The sequence below is a fragment of the Parus major genome, chromosome 11, assembly GCF_001522545.3.
Source record: "Parus major isolate Abel chromosome 11, Parus_major1.1, whole genome shotgun sequence".
In the NCBI taxonomy this organism is placed as follows: Eukaryota; Metazoa; Chordata; class Aves; order Passeriformes; family Paridae; genus Parus; species Parus major.
This window is the reverse complement of record NC_031780.1, coordinates 18,810,110-18,815,912: the sequence shown is the minus strand read 5'-3', so window position 1 is coordinate 18,815,912 and position 5,803 is coordinate 18,810,110. Positions and strand designations below refer to the sequence as shown.

Genomic DNA, 5,803 nt, shown 5'->3' with positions numbered 1-5,803 from the left:
GAAATGTTTTCTTGCTCTTCCAAAAATACCATGTGGGGAGTTAGCTTACAAACAGCCATAAAAATATAGTGAAAATTGGCTTTTTAATTGTATGAGTCATTGCATAGATACAATTTTACATTAAAAATATTTTTTGTTTTTAAGTGGTTTCTCACTACTAAAAATAAGTTATAAGCTGCATTTTAGAAGTGGATTTTGTGCACTGGACTTCACAGATACACCATGAGAACTTGTAGTTAAAATCTTTACATTCCTGTGACAGTTTCAGACTGCTAAGACAGTTTCACTTTCAGACATCAGCAGTTGTATGAGCTGGTTGTGTGCAGAGTTGGAGGACATTTTAGCAGTAACTGTCCACACTTCCAAATCATGTGTCCGGTTTTAATTCTCTTACCTTAGATTAGCCAGAATATGGAGGGCTCTTTAGACCTGTGTAAAACACAATTTGTTTTTAATTCCTACTCCATTATGGTAGGAAATAGAGTATCTTTGAAGGAGGTTTTATTTGTGCACCTGCAATACAGCAGTCATTACCAATTCTCAGTAGGAACAGCCCAGCAGGCTCTGCTGAAAGACTGTCCTGGCAGTGTTTGACAGCTAAAGGACAAGTTTTGCTCTAAATGCCTTGAGATTTAATGCTAAAACCCAGCTTATGCTTCTGGTTTGGGAACTGTGGCATTCACTAAACTGTTGTCTTTGGCAGACAATTCATTAGGAATTAATTTGAATTTTTGTAAAAGATGTCTCTAGTCCTGGACCACATGGAAAAATAACAACCTGTTGAGAAATCCTGGTGGGTCCTTTGGTGCATGCACCAATGTTGCCTTCTTTGCCATCAGTTTTCTGGAAAATAAGAAATACACTTTCTGAAAATACAGGTTGTGCTCATCAGTGTGATGGGAGTGCTTTGTACTCCAGTAGCATTCTCTCTGGGAGGGTCTCAGATGCTGTTTGAAAAGGGTGAAGCTTATGGACATTGTTAAAGCTCAGCCTAGCAGTCCAGTCCAGTGCTCCAGGTGTGACATCTAGAGTCACACAGCAAAGCAGGAGAGACACAAAGCCAGACCTCCCCATTTCAGAGCTGAGCCTCCCTGTCTGCACAGCCTGTGGCTCAGCATCCTTTGAATGGGCAGCACTGCTGGGATGTATGAATGAAACTGCAAATAAAGACAGTATTTATGTAATACTAATATTGGGCAGGGAACAGAATGACCCAGCTTTCCTCTGCCTCTCTTGTTGAATCACTGAACTGATTAGTTCTGACATTGCCAACATTTGCACCACAGATGAAACTCCAGCCACGGTAATGCATGCAGGCAGCTCTTGGGCACCACGCTTGGTTAGTTTATTTTGTTTTCTGGTTTTTTGTGGCTTTTTAAAAATAAAATAAATATTGCCCCCAGATTTTGGGGAAGAAATGCAAGTATGTGCCAGGGGGAAAACAGGAGAATGGCTGAGCTTCCAACAGATTGCTTCAACCTGCACTCCAGACAGAGAAGGGATCAGTAAATGGTGCTTTGCTCTGCTTGGCTTTCACCACTCCATAATAGTTGTGTTAAATAATTTATTGGGATGTTGGCACTTGTTTCCTGAAGCAGAATGTGCACAGCAGCCCTGGGGATGCACTTTGTACCATTTACCTTCTCAGAGAAGCAACAGAATGTGTTTGATGGTTTACATTTCTAGTTAATAGTTGGGGAATGACTTTTCAGTAAGGGGAATCTGCTGTGGGTTTTCAAAAGAAGAGGTCTGACTTCTGCTATTTAGGGATGGAGAATCTGATTACTTTAGGTCTGGTGTGTTTTAAGTGTATTTAGGATAGAAACAACCACAGTGACTTTGCTGAAGGCCCCAGGCCCTCCTGTCCAGGCTCCTTCAGTTCTGTACTTGCTGATAATGTTTCTCACCAGTTTTCACCAGTTCTGGTAAAAACCTTCCATCCTGCTTTTGATGATCATTAGCTGGTTCCTTTTGTATGGAGACAAAATGGGAGAAGAAAACACTTAATTTGTTAGAAATATTTCTTTTCAGATGCTTATTATCCCAAAACGCCACCCCTAAATTTAGCCTCTGGAATGCTTTGTAATAGGACACATTCCATGAGAAACTGTGACCCTTTGGAGCAGCTGTCTTGAATACAAACAGCCTTATTCAAGTCCAGGAAAAATGCCAGGAGCAGACATCTGCTTCACATTCCTGAGCTCTGGGCAGAGTATTCCAGGGGTGGCTGGATGGCATTCCCCACTCCCAGGGCAGCTGGATGGCATTCCCCACTCCCAGGGCAGCTGGATGGCATTCCCCACTCCCAGGGCAGCTGGATGGCATTTCCCACTCCCAGGGCAGTGTCTCTAGAGTGTTTGAGCCCACAGCCCACAGCAGCACCTCGGGGTGGGGCAGGATTCCCCCACTGCTCCCACAGTGTCCCTGCTGCTGGTCCCAACCTCTGAACTCTGCAGCCCCTGCATGCATCAGGTTCAGCAGTGGCAGAGAAGCAGCTCTGTATCAAAGGTGCAGCTGAACTGCCCGTGGAAGAGCTTCACCCTTGCATGGCATCATTTCTCATGGCCCTGGGGTGGAACAGCATGTGCCACACACTGTAAATGTTAATTAATAAAAGCTATTTCAGTATTCTGGCCATGCTCAATGGTGCTGTGTCTGCATCAATAGAGGGCTTTGATAAAGATCTCCCTCTGGACTTTTGATTTATAAACTCTGTGTTTTACAAGTTATTTTTTTTTATAGCTGTTAAAAGCATTTCTCTTTGGCCTGTCAGGCAGAGAACTGGACCACTTTCCCTTCCTTTACCAAATGTGCTGTTTGGCATAAATACAGACTGAGGAAGTGGCAGAGTGAATGTTTTTTCATAGGCAAAAGAAAAGTTTATAGTAAAATCTCTCTGATGTTACTAAGTAACAGCAAGGAGTACCAAAGTAGGGAAAATTGAGGTGTGTTTAAGTTTGCTGGTCTCAGTCATTTGCCAGCAGCATTTAATAGCACATAAAACTTTCATTCCACAAAATGCTAAAAATACAGGACATTTTTACAAGATGCACAAATAGCAGAGAGCCCTCATTTTGTCCAACACACTTCAGTAGCTGCAGAACACATTCTGTCACACTCTGATCTCTTTACCTCTTATCATCAACTCATTTATTATTTTATGTCCTACCCCTAGAGAGCTTTTGCATCCTGCCACACACAGGTTATCTCCATTCCTTAACTTTTCTTTTGTGGACCTGAGGATCAGCACTGTCTGCAGTGATAAAAACCTCCTGGTTCTTTGGATGGATGAATCCCTGCTCTCCCAGTTTCATTCCACCACTGCTCAGGGTCTCTTTGCAGCTGTCTCATCAGTTTGTTGCCTTGCAGCACCTCATGGCAGCACTTGCAGACTTCTGACAGCGAGGTTCTTGAACAGGAGCTGAGACAGGATCTGATTCCTGAGCTTCCAGAGGAAGAAGGAAATAGGAGGGAGAGAATAGGCCAGAAGTTATTTTCCACGAAATCTGTGGAAAAAATATGACCTGGGAATGAGGAGCAGCTGCTGCCAGGTACCTTTGGAAAGAGAGAGAGACAGGGCAGGGATGTGCCACACCTCCCTGTGCTGCCGCTGCCCTCACACAGAGCTTCTCCTTCGCTGGAGGCTTTGTCCTTCCGATCCCATCACCTCATGCTAGCACCTCCCTGCCCTCTGCTTTCCTCCTTCCCTGCGAGCTGCCTGCCTGGAGGGGAGGTTCCCTCGAGGTGTGGGGTCTGCAGCCCAGGCACAGCCCCAGCCTGGCCCCTGTGCCTCCTGTGCCACATCCCGGAGCTCCCCGTGCTGCTGCAGGGTGTTTCTGCCCCGCTGCAGGGGGGGGCACACACAGCAGGAGGATCAGGACAACCCCTGTCCCCAAAAACCCCGTGTTTGAAGCTGACAAAGAGCTCTGGCCCACTGGCCAGCTCCAGGTGCAGTGGCCAAAGGGTTTGGGCACAGCTGTCCCTGCTGAGCCGAGCAGGACCCAGAGAGGCATCGCTGCCGACTCTTCTGGAGCTGATCCTCCCCGTTGTTGTGGTGTAACTTGGAGAAGATGTTTATCAAAGCACTTTTATCTCTAATCTACCCAAATTAGTTCCATCTAGCTTCCCATCAGATGTGCCACACCTGGCTTTGTCTGAAGTGACCTCAGGAGGTTGTCAGGAGCTTTCTTAACCCTGGGATCCCTGGTAGTTTGATTTCTTCACCTTGCTGATGGGAGAGCTGGCACATGCTCTGCCTAAGGGTTGTGAAGGTATCTAAGCAGCAAAATACTTTTTATTTCCCCTGCAAAGTGACAAATAAATCATCCACACAATCTGAAATGCTTGCAGAGAAAAGCAAATAATGCCAACAGATTCCATTCTTTTTCCCTAGCAGTTTTAATGCAACAAAATTAGTTTTTATTACTGAAAATCAGAAAATTGTTTCACTAACACTGCAGCCAACTTAAAAAAAAAAAACAAAAAAACAAACAATTGTTTTTTAGGCAGAAAGAAAATAATTAGGACTGAGTCACATAAATTGTTTCTCGTCAAATTTGTACTGACTTATTTTCATAACAACACATTTATGCACTGGGTTTTTTAAAACACAAGTCAACATTGTAAAGACCCTGTCAAATTCTACTTTAGTAATGCTTCTTACTAATGACAAAATTGACTAGGAGCCTGAAACAGGAGCTGTTATTTAAAAAATTTCTTCCCCTTTCCACTTATCATTTTGGGTCTGATCCTGAAAACTTTAAACCTTTCACTGAGGTCATGCTCTGGATTATATTTTTAGCATAGAAGTGATGAAATTTTGTCACATTTATCTTTGTAAGGACAATATTGGGCCATTCCTAGTAAAACAAGAGAGTGAATTTATTTTTTCAAACAAAAAGTAAACATTGTATCAGCTTTAATATAAGTCATATCTGCCTTCCTTTAAGTCCATATGTCATTTGGGTGCACACAGTTCAACTCATCTGTATTTTAAGCACTTGGCTGCACAGGAGAAGTACTTATGCAGTTACCAAGTCACACAATTAACTGGTTTGCTCCATTTTATGGCTGAATAAACAAACACTGCAGCTTATATGCAAAGTCTGTACACATCAGGTAATGCATCATATTAGATTAGCCCTAGTGACATATTCTGCTAATCCTTAAAACTGCAGGAACTTTGTTGGGAGCGTTAAGAACCCGGTGCACCTTCCTCTGACGTTCTGCTGCCCTGGGGGGTTCAGCCTTTTAAAAGCCGCTCGAGTTTTTCCCTGGCTACAAGGGAATTGTGGCTTCTCTCCCGGCCCAGCGGGCAATCCCCGCTTCGGCAGGGCGGGCGAGACACGAACCGCGCCTTGGTGCGGCTCTGCCCACAGCTCTGGAACACACAAATAAAGCAAGAAGCCGAGGAGAGGAGAGACGGGAGAGCTGCCAAGGCTGTGAGGTGATGGCCCCGATGGGCCGCAGGCAGGGCTGGAGCGGGAGCCCCGCACGGAGCCCGGCCCGGCACAGCCAGCGCAGCTCGGGATGCCCCGGCCGGGATTTGTGGCGCTTCCCGCAGCGCCCCGGGCCAGCCCCGCCCGCAAACACCGCTCACAGCACCGAGCAGGGAAACACTGCCAGCCCAGAGCACGGAATGCGGGGAAATGGAATCCCCGGGGCCCCCGGCAGGTGGAGAACAGGGAATGTGGGAAAATGGGAACAGGGAGGGGTTCCCGGGATGGATTCCGGGGCGGGCCCCCGGCAGATGGAGCTGCGCTCTCAGCGGGAGCGGGGAGCGGCTCCCGCAGCGCACGGACAG

The 5,803-nt window shown here is 46.0% G+C and overlaps 1 long non-coding RNA gene across 3 annotated transcripts in view; it reads right to left on the bottom strand.

Moving 5' to 3' along the window:
* Positions 1-2,737: 2,737 nt before the first annotated feature.
* Positions 2,738-5,803, bottom strand: part of LOC107210057 — a 6,923-nt gene continuing 3,857 nt past the window's right edge. For 2 of the 3 annotated variants that reach the window (XR_004499043.1, XR_004499042.1), the window contains exon 3: positions 4,773-4,859. This is a non-coding gene — a long non-coding RNA (uncharacterized LOC107210057). Of the gene's footprint in view, positions 3,446-4,772; positions 4,860-5,803 lie in introns of those variants that run through there. The other variant, XR_004499044.1, reaches the window with a different exon arrangement.